General features: G+C 34.6%; 1 protein-coding gene across 2 annotated transcripts in view; it reads left to right on the forward strand.

Moving 5' to 3' along the window:
- LOC101890039 (short neuropeptide F) overlaps window positions 1-19,222 on the forward strand; it is a 280,844-nt gene that overhangs the window by 53,535 nt on the left and 208,087 nt on the right. Inside the window, exon 1 of one of the 2 annotated variants that reach the window (XM_059129915.1) lies at window positions 15,639-15,786. The exons of the other annotated variant lie outside the window; for it this stretch is intronic. The gene's annotated coding sequence lies outside the window, so the exon portion shown is untranslated. Of the gene's footprint in view, window positions 1-15,638; window positions 15,787-19,222 lie in introns of those variants that run through there. 2 annotated transcript variants of the gene reach the window in all.

A 19,222-nucleotide genomic window follows, 5' to 3' on the forward strand; every position in this document is an offset into this window, starting at 1 on the left:
TCAATTTATTTGTTTATTTAAATTAATCACTCGTTAATTTTATGGAACATAATTTGAAATTATTTTTTTTCTTACATAGAATTTGAAATTAAAAAGGATTTTTTAAACACTTGTTTAGTTTTTAAAATATCTTTGTAATAACTTGTAAAAACTTCTAAAAGATGAAATTAAACATTATTCCATATTAGAATCAGTGTACATTCAGGCCTCTGGCCGTAACAACAAACCAATCTGTTTACCTCTTTGCCTGTGTCCAGTTGACGTTTAACAAATCCACATCACTCTCACATAAACTTTCTCTCTCTCTCTCTCTCTCTCACACATTCTTGGGTACTTATAAGAGTTAAGAGAGTAAATCTGTATCAATAAAAGAGTATTAATAAAATAGTATTAATAAAAGAGAGAAAAGAAAACGTAATTGACTGACTGACTGACTGACTGACTAATCGTTGAGATCAAAAAAGGCCAAAAGACGGTGTTGGGTTTGCTTTACAGAGTCCATAGAAGATGTCCACGCAGCCTCCAGATTCCGTAGAGTATTTTCAAATTTTATTCAGATTCTCGCTTCTTTACTATCCGTTATTCTCTTCTTCTTCTCTTTATTCTATTCTTCTATCTTCTTTAAATAAGGATGAACACAATGGACTAATAGGGCTCCGAGTGGAGTGGTTTTTTATACAACCGCGCAACTTTATCCTTACCTAACCTAACGATTCATTAACGCCCAAACTAAACGGCTGAAGCTAGAATCTTGAAATTTTGGGTGAGGGTCACTCATGGTCTGAAGGGGTCAGATAAGACCTTTTTTGGAAATTCATACTAGAACGGTCCGAAAAGTATTAGAAGGTACTAAATATGGTGCCCTTTGTATTTGAGGAATGAATGAGGGTGGAAGTGTGTACTCATGTATAGGAAAAGTACTAAACGGTACTAAATTTAGTACAATTTGAATTTGAAGGATCAAATAAAGCTGGAATCCTGATATTTGAATTTAACATAAAGGAAGTGTTCGAAATATTTATTTATGTTCACGAAAAGTACTAAATTTGGTACAATATTAATTTTGGTTTACCCGTAGAATTGAAATTTGAAAATACGATTTCTATTGAACTGTATGATGGTACAAAATTTTGGTACAATTTTGACTTGGGTGAACCAATAGAGCTATGAAGGTATCCTGAAAATTGAAAATAAGATTATTTTCGGAGTTAAGGATTGGGATATATAGATAGTTTTGGAAAATTGTACTTATATGTACTTTATTTGAAACAATTTGGATTTAGATGAAATGATTGAGCTGGAATCCTGTTGGACTGGGGGATTGGGTACATTTTTTATTTAGGCAAACCGATAAGGATGGAATGCTGAAATTTTGAAATTGGGATTACTGTGGGAGTGTTGGATTGGGGTATATAGGAATCATTGGAAATCCGTACTTATCTGTACTATATGGTACTAAACTTGGTAAAATTTGTACTTCAGCGAACCGATGGGCCAGAAATTGATTTCTTTGGGATTCTATGTTTAAGGTACGAAAGTAGATTTGGAAATTTGGAGTATAAGATTGGGCTATATAGGATGTTTTGGAAATTCGTACTTATGTGTACTAAATTTTGTACAATTTAGAGTTGTGTGAACCGATAGATCTGGAGTTGGGAAATTTTATCTTGAGATCACTTTTGGTGTCTGTAGTTAAGATATGTAGATGGTTTTGGCAATGTGTACCATATTGTTCGAAAAGTACTAAATGGTACTAAATTGGGTATTGGGTGAAGAGATAATGCTGACATCTTGAAATTTGATATAGATGTCACTGTTTGTGTCTGTGGTTAAGATTTGGAGGTGATTCGAAAACGTGCGCTATAATTGTTTGAAAAATACTAAGTGGTACTAAAATTTGATATTGGGTAAAGGAATAGAGATGGAATCTTGAAGTTTAGTCCTATGTTGGTATCTGGTGGTGGTGGTTTTGCAAATGCGTACTATAATTGTTCGAAAAGTACTAGTTGGTACTAATTACGGATCGTTATTGATTTTAAGGATGGAGAGATGCAGATTGTTTTGGATATGCGTACTAAATGTTACTAAATTTGGTACTGGGTAAAGGAATAGAGCTACAATTTTTTAAATTCTCTCCGAAAAATAAAAAAATTAATAATATATTAATACTTGAAAGTCTGAATAATTAATACGATATTTGAAGTTTTGATTAAAAAATTTTGTCAAACGGAATAAATTGTGCATTTGGAGTACTAACAAGTTAATAAGCAATTTGAATACCCTCCACCATTTGGAATGTATTTGAAAATTTTCCAAAAATAAAATTCGTTAAAAATTCTGTAAAATCTAAAAAAACCAAATATAGCCATTATATTGGGGTTTATTGGGCGTGTACCTACATAGGCATTGTTTGTCATAAGCCATTACCATATTTAAACTCGAAATTTGAAATGGAAACGGTGAATAATGTAGCTAATATCATCAAAATACTGTATATAAGGAGGTACTCTTATATCGGAGCTATACGAAGACCTAGACCTGCAATTGACAATTTCTGTCACTGGCTGTAGCATCCATTACGAACTTCAAATACGCCATCTCAAACAATTTCGGTGAGTATTGTACCAAAATTGTCAAAATACCGAATATAGGGAAGTACTGATATACGGGGCCTATACGAAGACCCGCATGGACAATTTTCTGTTACAGATTGTAGTTCCCATTACGAACTCTAAATACGTAATTTGAAACAGCTCCGGTGAATAATGACGCTAAAACCATCAGAATACCGAATATTGGGAGGAACCGTTATATGGGGGCACAGAAAATTTTCTGTTATAGGCTGTAGTATTCATTACAGATTTTAAATATCGAATTTGAAACAATTCTGGTGAATAATGTTGCTAAAATCATCAAAATACCGAATATAGGGAGGTATCGTTATATAAGGGCTATACGAAGGCGTGGACCTGCACAGACAATTTTATGTCTTAGGCTGTAGTATCCATTTTCAACTTTAAATACCAAATTTGAAACAATGCCTGTGTATAATGTTGCTAAAATCATCAAAATAACGAATATCGGGAGGTACCATTATATGGGGGTTATATAAAAGCGTGGACCTACATGGCCCATTTACGAACTTAACCTACTTGCAAAATAAACATGTGTGCAAAATGTTAGCCTTCTACCTCAGTTCGTTCGAAAAATAGCGTGACTACAACAGACGGACAGGCAGACGGATAGACAGACAGATAGACATCGCTAAAGCGACTTAGAATTTTACGCTGATCAAGAATATATATACTTTGTTGTGTCTGACATGAGTATTTCGAGGAGTTACAAACGGAATGACAAATTTAATATGCGCTCCATAGTATGGTGGAGGGTATAAAAGGCCTAATACGAATCTAAAATATTAAATGCTAACGAAGTAGCGGGCATTTGCTAATTTTTTAATATTTTTTTTCAATCGTTTTGATCGAATCAATAACTCACTCATACATCCCCTCTCTCTCTCTTTCCTATCTTTTTCTCATACACATGCATTTTTGTTGGGTTTCATTTCAATGGACCCTGATCAATATTTGTGTTTAAAAATAGGAACGAAATTTTAGTTAAGGGAAGAGGTTTTCGATATTCGTAAATTTGTTGGATTTTCGGCAAGTAGGTGATCTTAGAAATAGGTCAGTTAAAAATTCATATTAGATAGGAAGGCATCCTTGTGGGGGCTTTATTAAATATTGAGCCTACATGTAGCTGATTCGGTTGAAAAAGCCTGTATGAGGACGATTTCTACTCTCTGGGAAGACAATATGGTAATATGCTAAGCAGAGGTACTCTGTGGGATCTAAACATGGTACAATAAATGCAAGGCAGACCATAGATATCAATCAATTATATTTTTTTCCCTCAGCCATATAATGCGATCAAATTGTGCTTCAACGAAATAACGATGTAAGTACCTAGCTCTCTTTGGAAGAAATCAGTTTCGTGACATTTGTAGTCGATCTAGTAAAAATTACTGCCACTTCTTGAAATTTTTGAGTTTTTTTTTTTTTAAATTACAGCCCAATATTTAATTTGAAAGCTCATGCATTTTTCAGTACCACACAAAATTTCATTTTAACAAATTCATATTTATTACCGCACAACTTTAAGTTCTTAAATGGCACACATCTAGCATGCCACTTTGACGCATGCAGATAGATTTCCCTTTCTTTTTCATTTTACTTTATCTTCTTTTAGTTTTTTGTGTTCTTTGCAAAATCCGCATTTGTCAGTGTAATCATCATTGTGCTGGAAGTACAATAGAGCCTCACGGTTTCCACTCAAAATCAGTTCTTTCCGAGGATATTTTATGAATGCGGGAAACTGGAACAGAGGATAAATGTGCAACAGGATGTTGCGACATTGGCATAAATAAATGGCGCTGTTTTTGTGTTTTCAGGGAAATGCAGTCAATGCTTTAAGCGGGTGAGGGAGGGAGGTAGCCAGGGGAGAACTTCAACACAAAGTTATAGGTTGGCAGACGGGCGCACACACAGGCAAATAAACAAAAGAGAGTGAAATAAATGTTGCTTTGAGAAATGAACAACACGTTGTGGAAGATGTGTGTGCGTGTGTTGGTGTCAAATTAGATGGAAGTTGATATTGGTGTTCTTGTTGTTATTTTATGAAAATATTCTCTGATGTTGTTATTATTGTAGTCGCGGCTCTCCCACCAAACCTACCATCAACTACAATAATAAACTTGGTCTAAACAAAACCATTTACCAAAAGAAACAACACAAATACATATCTGAGTTCGCTATTGGTGTGTGTGTGTGTGTGTGTGTGTGAGCGTATCTTTGTAAGCGTGGTTGGTGGCTTTGTGTGCCGGGTCTTTACATGACATCTTCCATAACTCACAACATCTGTTGGTTATGGCATTAAGCTTTCGTTACACAGATTTATGAATGTATTTGTGTTGTTCGTACATGAAAAGGATCTTTGGGTATGTGTAAGTGTACGTTTGTAACTAAGAGCGGTGTGACAATAACAGATGTCGCGAGGTGGAAAACACATTGATGTTAGGTGAAATTGATGTTTAAAGAACGGTGCGTAATGGTACGTAGGAATGCAAAGGTTTTAAAGGGAGCAAATTTTGGAGATGCAAAATATGTAGCAACAAGTTAGAAAATATAAGTGGGTTTATCGAAAGACATATCTTCTTCTCCGCATATGACTGTCTTTGTGATTAAGACAGCATGCCACCAAACGAATGTACTTTTTTAACTTTATATGGAACTAGCTGGCCCAGTCCGTGTTGCCGGCCCGTAGTTTTAGTCTTTAATGCATAGTTTTTAAAGCATAATAATTCACAAATCTGGCTCACATAAGTGGCACAATTTTTAGCATAAATTATGACTCGTTAAAATAGAAATAAATTCGTCTTTCAAAAAACCTGATCTTATTTTTCAGTAAGAGGTTGTAGTTTGAGAGTTCGAAACATAAATAAATATGTATTAAATAGTATACCTTAACTGTTTATAATAGGCCCATGTAAGTTGGTTCTCTACCCCCATTTTATGTCAAATCGATTCGATAATATAATCAAAACCCTCGAAGTAGGTAAAATCAGGAGGTACTTTTATATGAGTCCTACTCCGAAAGATTGACATTGAAAAATTTCCGCGAAGAGGTCTTCTACCAGAAGCTATATGCCAAATAAGGGCAAAATCAATTGAAAAATGTGACCAAACCCCCGGTAATAGCTAAAATCACCGGATACCTCCACATAAGAGTAATAATTAAGCATGGTCCTATACTAATAGTTATTTGAAATAATTTGTTTTTCTTTCTAAAATCTCAAATTACCAACATTTGAGGATTTTGAAAGGGGCTATATCACAATGTAGACCAACCTGATACATATTTTGTACAAATGATTCCTCATGTAACCCCTAGGACTGTATCAAATTTAAAACTTTATCGTAACTTTTGCGGAGTATAGGGCAAAATATTTGTGGCCCTTTGTGTATGGTAAAGCTGTATAAAATGGACTATAAAAAAGTTAGAACCGTAAACCACTCTTTTGGGATTTTTATTTACCAACCGAAAATTTCTTAACCCCATGATTGTCTGCGGCGCAGTGTAATTACTGGCGATAGCGCATAGTGCCCGTATAACGTTACCTATGATTTAAGGTTACTTTTAAGGGTTCGGAAAAATTTTCCGAGTATATGAATCCTTTTCCTACTATATTTTCAATTCACTCCACTATTTTGTATAGTCCGCATATTACAATGCCTCTTCACATTCGGTATTTCACTGATTGAGTCAAGATTACGTCGTATACTAACTGTGGAACAGATATCTTCATGGTTTTTGGCAAATATTAGGATTTTAGATACATCGATTTTAGATTTTAGATAAATCAAATAAATGATTTTGGCCACTGGTCATTTTCTCTTTGCATAAAAACCTAAAACGGGGTAGGACGAACATTAAAAAAAAATATCCAAATAGTTCCAGCCGGTCTCAACTGGTTCTATTACCAACGAACAACAATTGGTTTGTATAAAGATTAAAAAGTAGGCGTGGTCAGTTTCTCAGCCTCCAAATAAATACTTAGGAATGGTAAATATAAGGATTTTAGGTCAATATTTTTTCTTTAAAAACCTAACTCGGGGTATGACGAACGTTTGTACAAAAAACTATGCAAATCGGTTCAGCCTTTCTCAACTGATTTCATTACCAACGAACAACATTTGATTATATATATATAGATTTATATAAAATTTGAAAGTTTGAACCAAAGCACATACTTCCTTCGAAAATTATCCCACACACAAGTCGCCCAAACATGAACGGATTTCGTACAAAGGAAGATTGGGTTTTTAAAACGTTATTTCTATGAAGCATAATACAGGGTGAGATAAAAAACGGCAAGGAAGTCAAATTCCATAAATTGTAAATTTTTTTAAATTTAATTGATTGAAATAAAAAAAATTCCAAAATAGCATCAAATTTTAGAATTACTTTAGATTTGTTCGAATTGGTCACCCTTCGCACGAATTATGGCCTTCAAACGGCCATTGTGCATTGGAAATGAAGCGAGGAACCTCATTTTGTAACCATTCTTGGGCTGCTGGAATGTCCAAGGTCTGTCGCCAAAATGTTTGCGTGCCCAAGGCTTTAATACAGATACTCCAGAATATTTTCGCCATAATATTTGGCATTTATTCTGACGTCATGGTCGATTAATACGAGCGAAGAGCGACCATCGGCTGTTATGGCTGCCCACACCATCACCATGGCCGGCGCTTGAGTTCTGGTGGCCAACCGAAAGTGCATATTTTCAGCTGACCTCTTTGGCAAGTAAACACGATCATTTTGTTTGTTTACAAACTGCTGGACCACAAATGTCTTCTCATCGGAGAAAACTAAATTCGACGGTTCACCACTTTTAGCCAAGCGAAGCAACTCTTTGGCTCTTTTGAGTCTATTTTCTTTCTGTTGCGTTGTAAGTTCTTAAACTTTTTGGAGTTTCAATGGCTTTACCCCGAGCTCATTTTTCAATATTTCCCGAATGGAATATTCCGATACGTTCAGCTCACGAGCCATTTTTCGGCAACTTCCGTTTCTGCTGATATTGCTGTTTTCTTCCGTCCACTTTTTTGACGCTTCTAGTATCACGGTAAGGAGCAATGGTACGAGAAACATATGATTTATTCACATTTAAATTCTGGAGTGCTCTAACGATAGCCACTTGTGGGTTTCCAGCCAAATATAAAGAAATTAGACTATCACGCTTAAATTCCATCACGAATAATTTTTTTTTTCTGGAAAATTCTCACCAAAATGCTTTTGTACGCTTGAAACCAATATAGTGAGTTATCACTGGAATAATTTTAAAATGTCGGACGAGTGGCTTAGAAATGACAACAATCTTGAATATTTCTAAAGATTTATTTTACAACGAAAGGTGTAAATTTGGTCCATACATACGTTGTAATAGGAATTTGATTACAACTGAATTTGAAAATTTTCTCACTATGGTTGACATGTTAAGCCAAGAAAATAAAAGAAATTAAAATAGATTGGTAGCAGTGACCCACCTTGATATCATTTTACAATGGAACAGACCAAATATGAGCTTATATTTCTCATATCCTGTCCTTATTTTTCCCATAAAGTGTTCTCTCATTATTCCTATGATTTCCTTATTATGCGGACACGCTGTCGTATACTGACTAATTTATATTTTAGAAGACCTTATATATCCAAAATCATAAATTTGTATCATAAATCATAAATTTGTACCCATATACTGCCACATATAGTGTCTTAATATTGCCCGTATTCTGCTTTAATGTTACCCACATCGAGTCGCTATATTTTCTATGTGCTAGACAAGAATATATGTTCTCATATCCCTACCGGTATCGTGGATATTTATTATCCATACACAGCCCAAAAATAGTCGATATATTTCCCTTTCCTATCCTAATATATCCCATATCGTTGCCCTATATATTCCAGTCGTTGTTCCAAATACACCGAATTTCTCCATTACCCTACTGACATTAAAACAAAGTGACTGCTTTGTTGCCTTTATAAACGAGTCATGTTTTGTTCTCTCCCACCCTCTCATTTGCTGCTCTGTATCTCTTTTGATTAAATGTTGTTGCGTTCTGCGTTGTGTTTTTTTTGTCGTGTGATTTCCATTCAATGTTGTTTTCCCATTTGTTTGGCTTTATGAAAAACATGTGATAGGTGTCGGTTTGTGTGTTGTACACCTTTACACATGAAAAGCGAGAGTGCTAGTTAGAATTCCCACAACAAGTGGCGGTGTGCTCTGTGTGTGCTTGTGCGTGTGTATGTGGCTGTGGCTGTGAGTAATGGCGAAATTTGTTGGGGTCGACCACAACAGAATAACAACTGTTGCTCTTCACAGCACAGAACACAAATAACAAAAACATGGAAAACACATTCTCACACACAGGCACACACACACGGGTTCACACTCACTCAATCAAAATGCTGTTCTCTCCATGAGTATGCATATGTCTAACAGTGTGTGTGCGTCGCCTATTATGCATGTGTGATGTTAATCTCCTTGTTTCAGAGTAATCTTGGCAAGCAGCAAATCTTTACAAACTGTGCCAAAGGTTACAGTTTACATCCTCTGGTTTGTTTTCCGTGCTGAGAGTATTGCTGACACATGTTCATAAAACAAAATGAGCACCTAGGTAGTTGACAATATCTGTGTGTTATCATCATCTTCTTCTCTCTGTCATCATTAAAATAATTACGGGTGCTAATCACACAAAACTGATGATGTTGCTGACACTGAGACAATGCGAGAAGGAAGAGAGAGAGGCAGCTGAGGAAGAAGAAGATGAAAAGAATGGCAAACAACAATAAATGTTAAATCTGACGACAAAACTTTTGACATTTATTCATGATGTGTCATATTCATATGTATGTATGAATGTGTGTATGAGTGGATGTATGCTGGCCGGATGAGTAACTTGCTCTGGTTTTAATATGAGGAATTTGGCAGAAATGATATAAAAAGTTTTTGCATTTCTGGCATAATTTCCTGCTCGTCTTTAAGTTGAGGATTTAAACCAATTTTATCGGAGCTTAGTTCAGGAAGTGGGTTAGTTGTATGAAGTTGTTAAAGCAAATTAGATAAAATTGTCAATTAAAGAACTAGGATAAGATCTACTTATAAGGGGCTCATGAAGATTCTAGTAATACAGAACAAAAAAATCAGGCAAAGAACAGTTTCCACATCGTGTTATGATTTTTTCATATTTTATAATTATCATTTTTGTAGTAGATTTTCAAGGGCTCCCAAAATTGTTTAAACTTAAATGAAGCGCTTTACTTTATAATATATATACTAAACAAGCTTTGCCGACAGATGTATACCATCAGCCAATGTTAGATAATTTAAATATCTTTTGACTTCTGCTATGATTATTCAAATTATTGACCCTCTATGGAGTAGGTTCCGTAGGAATGGACCAGTATTGTCCATTTCGTATCGGACCTGAATAAATATGATATAAATATTACGACGTGCCAGGTTTGGACTATTTGGACTACTTCCTTAACTTTACAGGGTGAGATGAAAAAACTGAAACCAACTTCAGACTGCGGTCATTTCTAAGCCAGTCGTCCGACAGCTTTTAAAATTATTCCAGTGACAGCTCATTATATTGTTTACAAGCGTACAAAAGAATTTTGGTGAGAATTTTCCATACCTCGTACCATCGCTCGTTACCGTGATACTGGTAGCGTAGCCCGACGTCAAGGAAGCTACTTGATCGAAACCAGCGTCGCAGTGGCCGCAAAATGGCTTGTGAGCTGAACATATCGCACTATTCCATTCGGCACATATTGAAAAATGAGCTCGGGGTAAAGCCATTGATATTTCAAAAAGTGTACGAACTTACACCGCAAAGGAAAGAAAATAGACTCAAAAGAGCTAAAGAGTTGCTTCGATTGGCCGAAAATGGTGAACTGCCGAATTTGGTTTTCTTCGATGAAAAAACATTCGTTGTCCAGCAGTTTGTAAACAAACAAAATGATCGTGTTTACTTGCCAAAGAGGTCAGCTGGAAATGTGCACCTACGGTTGGCCTCCAGAGCTCAAGCGCCGGCCATGGTGATGATGTGGGCCGCCATAACAGTCGATGGTCGCTCTCCGTTCGTAATAATCGACCATGGAATCAGAAACAAATGCCGAATATTGGATATTCCAACAGGACTCTGCACGCGCCATCTAGACTTATTCTAAAATTTGATGCTATTTCCGACATTTTTTGCTTTTATAGAATACAATTTAAAAAATGTAAAAATTATGGCGTTTGACTTTGTTGCAGTTTTTTTTATCTCATTCTGTATAACAACAGGTCTTCTGTTAGTAATAACTTTTGTAAGCGTAAGATTCGAATAGAGTTGGATGCTTATTTCACTTTCTTTTAGAGTTTTGTTGTTCAAAATCTGAAAATCTGGGGGAGGTACCAGAAGTAGTGGACCGATATATCCCACCATCACAGCAGATCTTGTGTTAGTAGAAATAATGGGATATGTGTAATATCAAGAAAATCAAATACTTATTTCGGATTTTATAATCGTTTTGGTTATTCAATATTTTGACCCTTTGTGGGAGAGGTACTAGAAGGAATGGTCCGATCTCTACCATATTTACAACTTTATTTTAGTATTAATAGAAATATTGAGATATACCTAGTCTGAATAGATTCGGATGTTAATTCCTTGTTTTATGAGCTTAATGGATATGCAAAATTTCGACCTTTTGTGGGGGAGGTACCAGAAGGAGTGGACCTATATATTCCGTCCTCTCACCAGACCTTGCGTTAATAAAAATATTGTGATGTGTGTAATTTAAATAGAACCAAATGCTTATTTCGGATTTTATGATCGTTTTTGTTAGTCAAAATTTTAACCCTTTGAGGGGGAGGTACCAGAAGGAGTGGTCCGATCTCTACCATTTTTATAACAGATCTTGTGTTGATATAAATATTGAGATGTACCAAGTCTGAATGGATTCGGATGGTAATTTCGCGTTATATAAGCTTCATGGGTATTCAAAATCTTGAACTCTTTGTCCGCAGATATATATCATGTTCATACCAGACCTTGGGTTAATTAAAATATAGTTATGTGTGCAATTTGAAGACAATCGGACTCTTACATCACATTTAAAAAGGGTTATAATTATTGAAAATATTGACACTTTGTGGGTACCGCAAAGTTTGGACGCTTTTACTGTGAATATATATTTAGCATTTTATAACATACCTTAAGGCGCTTCAAACAATTTGTTATATATGTATATGCATATGTAATTGACAGACATTCCGATGTTTTTTGGATGTAATTAAGGCATTAGGGGCCAATCGTAGAATTTATAGATAGCATTTTCTGATAGGAGGATTGCTTGTGCGCCACCTTATATATACGATACTAAATAGAGTTTCCTTTCAGATAACAAATTGTGTGAAGCGCCTTAAAGTATTTTATAAAAATGCTTAACATAAATATGGGAAATGTAGCTTTAAATATGACTCTGACATTATGTGTATATATGTCCTTATAATGTCATTAAAAAGTCTCAAAAGCCTCCTTAAAAGCCTCAACGGGAGATTTTTTTAGGACTGCGTCATAAAGAGTTGAAACCAATATAATAAAATTTTTTATAGAGCGACATCTTCTGATGTGTTTTAAAAAACTTAGACCTATATGGCTCAGAAAAGTCTTCGCTCTTAATATATATAACAGCAAGTCTCTGGGACACCGGTACTCCCCTTAAATCTCCAGCAATGATCTCCTCTATTTCCTTTAAAACCAACAATTATCCAACAAAACTTTGACATTCATGCCTTTCAATTGTGGACCTTTAACATTTCAAACCAACAAACAAACACACACACATATATAAGACACTTGTCACACTTGTAACCAGTTAGTCATGCAACGAAGCGTGTTGAACAGCTAAAAGACACCTTTAAAACTGTCACACGGTGGCCATAATAAAATTTCCAGGAAATTCTTCCATCGCGTTTGTCATCGTCAACCAGGCGATGCATTTAAAGTCATCATCATCGTCGTCATCAACGTCAAAAGTTTGAATACTTGCTGTTAGGTTTACGAAAGGATACAACAAGGATATCGCGAACATGTCCATTCTTCAGGTGACAAACTCATGATATTTATTTAATTAAACGGAAGAGCTGCCAAATTTTAGTTAAATATTTGTCAACTGTCATCAAAAAACGGGGTGGGCGGAGTTGATGATAAGATGAGCGATTTTTTGGTGAGAAAAGTAGGAGGTTCCTTTTTTGGAATGTGGAAGATATGGGAAGTCATCAATTCTAAGAATTGGTTAAAGGAAATGCAAATCAGTTGTCAGTACATGACTACTAATTTCCAAATGCTATATTAATGTCAAAATGTATAATTGTGATTGGATTGCAACGGAAATTGAGTCAGATTAAAAGACAAATCTGTATTTTGACAACCAAGTTTTAGTACGTTTACAGGAAAAGGAAAGAAGACTTGTAAGTGCCCGCTACATCGTCAGTGAAAAGTGCAACTTAAAATTTTAAATTCGACCTCAATATAAAATTTTAGGGTTTTGCCTTGTTAAGGCGAAGATCATATGATTTATGTGTTTGTTTTCTCTTTCGAGACGAGCTTAATGATCTGAAATTTGCAGTGAAAAGGAAAGCCAGATAGACACTATCAAACACTCACCACTATGCGACGCGTTTCGCCGTTGGTTTTAGGATTCAAGCTGTATCCTTTCGCTTAACTGAAAATTTAGTACAATTTAGCACTTTTTGAGCAATTATAGTGCGTATTTCCAAATCTACCTTCACCTCTCAAAACTATATACCAAAGGTGGCCTCCAAATCAAATTTCAGAATTTCAGCTCTATCCTAAGACCCAATTCCAAATTTAATACCATACTTTCCTTACAGTTATACTACGTGTCATATTAGACAACTTCATAGAACGCATTTCCAGAACCATCTTCTTCTTTCAACTACAGACATCAACAGAGATATCATCAGTGGACATCATCAGTGGCATCCATATGAAATTTCAGGATTCCAGCCCTATCCCTTCACCCAATGTCAAATTAAATAGCATTTAATTCTTTTCGTACAGTTAAGGTACGAATTTTCAATACAATATCCATGTTTCAACCTCAGAGAACAACATTGAATTTAATATCGAAATTCGTGATTTCTGCTTCGTATTTTCCCCTGTTAACGAATTTAGTACCATTTAGTACAAAATGGTACCCGTTACCGAATTTAGACCATTTAGTACAGTTAAAGTACAAATATCCAAAACAAATTCCTTCTTTCAACTACAGGCACCAACTGTGACATCCATATCAAATTTGAGGATTCCAGCTCTACCCCATGTCTCAACCTCTGAGACCAATATTAAACTTAATATCGAAATTTGGGATTTCCGCTTTTTAATTTCTCACGTTAACTAGTTTAGTACCATTTAGTACAAAATGATACCCGTTACCGAATTTAGTACAAATATAGTACTCATATCCAAAACCAACTCCTTCCAATCACACACACACCAACTGTGACATCCATATAAAATTTGAGAATTCCAGCCCTATTCCTTCACCTAATACCAATATTAGAAGCATTTAGTACTTTTTGTACAATTAAAGTACACATTTCCAAACCCAGATCCCCAACCACAGACATCAAGGATGATATCTATATCAAATTTGAGGAGCCCAGCTCTATCCCTTCACATAATACCAAATTTAGTACTTTTAAGTACTTTTCTTACAATTATACATAGTACACATTAAATGAATCCACCAACATATCTCAATACCAGATACCATCAGTAATAAAAAGAAAATAAAATTTCAGAATTTCAGCTTTATTCCTTCACCCAATACCGAATATTGTACCATTTGGTACTCAAACAATAATAGTACGCATTTCCAAATCCTATATTCCTATAACATCTATTTTTGGACTTCAGCTCTATTCGTTAATCCAATACTAAACTTAGTACTATATAGCCTTTTCGTACCATTATCTCATTTCTAGATACTAACAGAGACCTCAATATAAAATTTGAGGATTCCAGCCTTATTCCTGAACTTTAGTATAATTTAGTACATATATTGGACCCATTGCCAAACCACCGCCAAATCAAATTTTAGATTTTTATATCTATCCCTTCACTCAATATCAAATATAGTACAATTCAGCTTTTTTCGTACAATTATAGTACACATTTACAAAACAACCTCCATATGTGCAGGGAACAGCAATCCTAATACCAAATTTCAGATTTCAAGCACTATCTGTTCACTCAATACCAAGTTGTTTCAAATATAGTACTATTTAGTACTTTTCATGCACTTGTATTACCCATTTCCAAAAACCACCTCTTTATTACAAACCTACCACCAACAGGGACCCCAATACAAAATTTCATAATTTCAGTTTCATCCGTTCACCCTTAACCAAACTATTCCAATTTTTGTATCATTTAGTAGTTTTTGTTCACTTTTAGTACTGATTTCCAACACCTCCTTCATATATCAAATTTACTTTCCAACCTTGATTCCCATACACTATTTCACCATTACTACCAGTACCAAATGGTAGGATTTTAAAAGTTTAGTAACATTTTAGAACTTTTCGTTGCCTCAAAGTCCAAATTTCCCAAAACCCTTTGGTACATCTATTCTTCATGTGGCTCAAATTCCAAATTTCAGAATTCTGGCTCATTGTTGTTTGTCCAATACGAAGTTTTAGTACTTTTCGTACCCTTTTAGTATGAATTTCCAAATACACAGCCTTATCACACGCCTAGCTAGTTAGCTTCAGCCATTTCATCTGGGTTAAGATTCTCAGTCAGTCAGTCAGTCAGTTATTTCACTACTCTTAAATATATAGATTAACCCGGCAAGGGAGCTCTAATGTACACATAATATTAGTTTTGCGGGCCTACCTTGTTATTAATATCCAGACAGTTTAAAAGAATTTGCTAAACTTGTCAAAATTATAAATAAAATTCAATTTGATTTTTTTAAAATTTGAAAGCGGTAAAAAGTTTTTGCATAAAAATTCATTAATAAAATGTGTTGTCAAGGATTATCTTTATTTGATTGAATACTAATCATTATGGATATGTGGCAATGTCATAACGACTACAGGTCCAAGCGGTCCAATGGAAAAGCTAAGAAAAGATGGGGCAATTAAAGGTACGTGTATAAAATAATGAAAATTGTTAAAAATGTCCATTGTTTATCTTCCTTTTTTGATACTGTGGGAGAGATAACCTTTAGATCGATGGCCAGCCAAATAGAGCTGTAAGTCTTGGCAAGTACCGTCGACTTTAACCAGGAAAATGATGAACTTAAATTAGAATTTGGTTTTTGCCAAGAATTAAAATTTTCTTTCGAGCCGTTTATCATGTTACAGTTCAAAAACTTTCCAAATGTTAAGATGCGTGGAATTTTAAAAGAATCGAAAGCTTATTTTTTATATTATGGGCGTTTGGTTTATTAAAAATTTTGACCCCTTTGTGGAGGAGTGAGGCGGATCAGATCGCACATTCCATAATTTTTATTTTTACAACCACAGGTCTTGAGTTAGTAGAAATAATGGAATGTGTGAACTTAGAAATTTTCGTATGATTATTTTGGATTTTGTGAGCGATTTGGATATTGCAAATTGTAGACCCTTTGCAGGGTAGGTACCAAAAGGAGTTGATCGATATATTCCAATCCCGCATCAGATTTTGTGCTTATGGACCTGTGCGTTTCAGGACCTCCATGTTGATTGAAAATGTTAAGCCGTTGTGAGGTCGCTACCATAAGGACTGGACCTGGCACTGATACAAAATATAAGGATTTGCTTACTTCCAAAAAAAACCGGTTGATCCTTTCTTCTACGAGGTAAATTATTTTCCGCTACATTTGTGAACTTTTGTTGGGGAAATACCTGAAGGAGTCGACCGATATTGCCCATCTCCGAACCAGATCTAAGTTTGAATATAATATTGATACAACTTTGGACCAAGTCAGACACCCATTTGGAGAGGTGTCATGCGCACCAACCAGCCAGACAGGCGAACGGACGGGTGAACGATTCCAAATGTCCTGAAAAAAATTTGGTCCAATGGGACGTTGCTGGCCGTATCAAATTATATATACCCTCTCTAGCCGTATGGCTGAGGGTAAAAAAAGTCCATAGTTTGTATGATCTACTTCACATAAAATACCAATACTAACGTTTATTTTTTAGGGGTAGCTCTACAAAGTATGCATAGGGGTGTATGGTATCATATAGTCGGCCCGACCCACTTTCGACCTTTACTTACTGTTTTTATCCTACAATTATTGTTCTTGAAAATATAGTTCTGATTGTCCATTCTTTTCACTTAAAATCCACAATTATGAATCTAAAAGGCTTGGATTCTTTATTCCTTGGGGACTTACGAAATAGCTCTGATATAGAAAATACCTTAAAACACTATGTTCCCAAAAGATATTATTTATACCTCCGCGATTATGAATATTATATTTATTTCTCCGATAGCCAACAACATTTACTATTATATTTCTATTTCAAACAAACCCGTTCTCGATTTTTTTTAAACATTATTGTAACCTTGATCGCCTTCAGACAAAATTAGTTAAAAATTCACTTTTATAAAAAGAGCGTCGTCCTTGAAAATATATATTTCGAAGATCCTCCATTGAAGGTGGGATTATCCTTGAAGAAATAAAAAAATCAATTATTGTAGACTTGATCCCCTGAAATAAAATAAAACCTAAGTTGCAGTTCTACTAGTCTTTTAAAAAAATATATTTTAAAAATCCCAATTCAAAGTTCTGATAATCCTTACTTTTATACCCTACACCACAAGGTGGTCAGGGTATTACGTCTTTGTGCATTTGTTTGTAACAGGCAAAAGGAAACGACATAAACCTATAAATCCATTTGATGATCTGCATAGAATGACATTCCATGGCCCGATTTCAGAAATCATTTGTTTGGCCCAAAGATGAATCCAACTGAAATTGGAGATAATCGGTCAAAATATAGATATAGCTCCCTTATATATCTTCGTCCAATTTGCCTTATTTGTGCACCAAACGTGTAATATCAGTCTAAATAGTATGGAATTATGCACATTCGACCAAATTAGACCTGAAAATAAGTATGCCAAATTTGATCGGAATTGTTCAGATATAGCCATAGCTCCCATATATATTGTTCATCCTATTTGTATCCTCCGTAGCGGTAATATGCACTCTGTAACAACAATAATTGGGGAAATATACAAATAGAGCTTAAAAATAATTCCCATAAATAACATTGTCCGATTTGCCTTTTATTGTACACCAAACGTTTAATATTAGCCCAAATGGGATGGAATTTGGCATTTACGATCGAATTGAGTATAGAAGCTAGTATATTAAGATCGGTTCAGAAATAGCTATAGCTCCCATACAAATTGTTCAGCCGATTTGTTATGTTTATTCCCCACAGCCATAATATGCACTCCGTGACAACGATGTTCAAAGAAATACATCAAATACATCTCAGAAATATCTTTGCCAAATTTTATCGAGATCGGTTTATATTTGGATATAGCTCTCATATATATCTTTATCTGATTTCAAGTTAATTGTGCACCAAATGGGCAATACAAGCCCGAATTGAAAAAATACAAATGCTTCGGCATATTTAGTCCTTTGAACTTTAAATTATAATTATAATCATAGCTTGTATGATTTAATTCTCCCATAAAAAACTTTTAATTGTTATGTGAAGCTCTACTAAATATGCAATGTTGGGTATCATAAAATCGGGCTCGCCCGACTTTAAGACTTTTTTAACTTGTTTTTTATTTTTTTATTATAATTCTGGAGGTTGTTAAAAATATAGTTGAAGAATCCCACAATTAAAGTCCTTTTAAAAATATTATTTAAAAGTACAGTTTTGTGACCCTTCAAGAATTTTTTAAAAATTCCCGTTTATAGCTGGCATAGTCCTTGAAGAAATATTTTTAAAAATTGACAGTCCATAAAACATATTCTATAAAAATCCATTTTAAAACCCACGTTTGAAGTACTTCAAATTTCTATAAAAGATATTCTTTAAAAATCCTCGGTAATGACGCTGAGATTCATTCAAAATATAGAAAGTCCTTAAAAAATATTCTTTAAAAATCCACATTTAAAAGACTGAAATCCTTTCAAAAGTATTCTTAACAAATCTACGTTTGTAGCTCTAATAGTCCTCAAAATATTTTTAAAAGATACGTGACTATAGCTTTGTTATTTATTAGAATAAAATATTTAAAAACCATAATCATAAAAATCAAAATCTTTTAATCCTTGAAACATTTTTCTTTAAAAATCGACGTTTGTAGCTCTGGTAAATCTTAAAAAATATTATTCAAAAGTGTAAATTTAAAGCACTGATAGTTCCCAACATTTTTGATAAAAGTTCGTGATTATCACCCTGGCTAATCCTTGCAGAGATACAATTTAATAATCGATGATTATAGCTCTTCCAGTCCTGAAAAACTAATATTCACAAATTCAAGAGTACAGCCTTAATAGTCCATTTATAAATGTTCTTAAAAGATCAAATAATAACGAAATATTTCAGAAGCCATTGCCA

Source organism: Musca domestica, unplaced genomic scaffold (assembly GCF_030504385.1).
Source record: "Musca domestica strain aabys unplaced genomic scaffold, Musca_domestica.polishedcontigs.V.1.1 7, whole genome shotgun sequence".
Lineage (NCBI taxonomy): Eukaryota > Metazoa > Arthropoda > Insecta > Diptera > Muscidae > Musca > Musca domestica.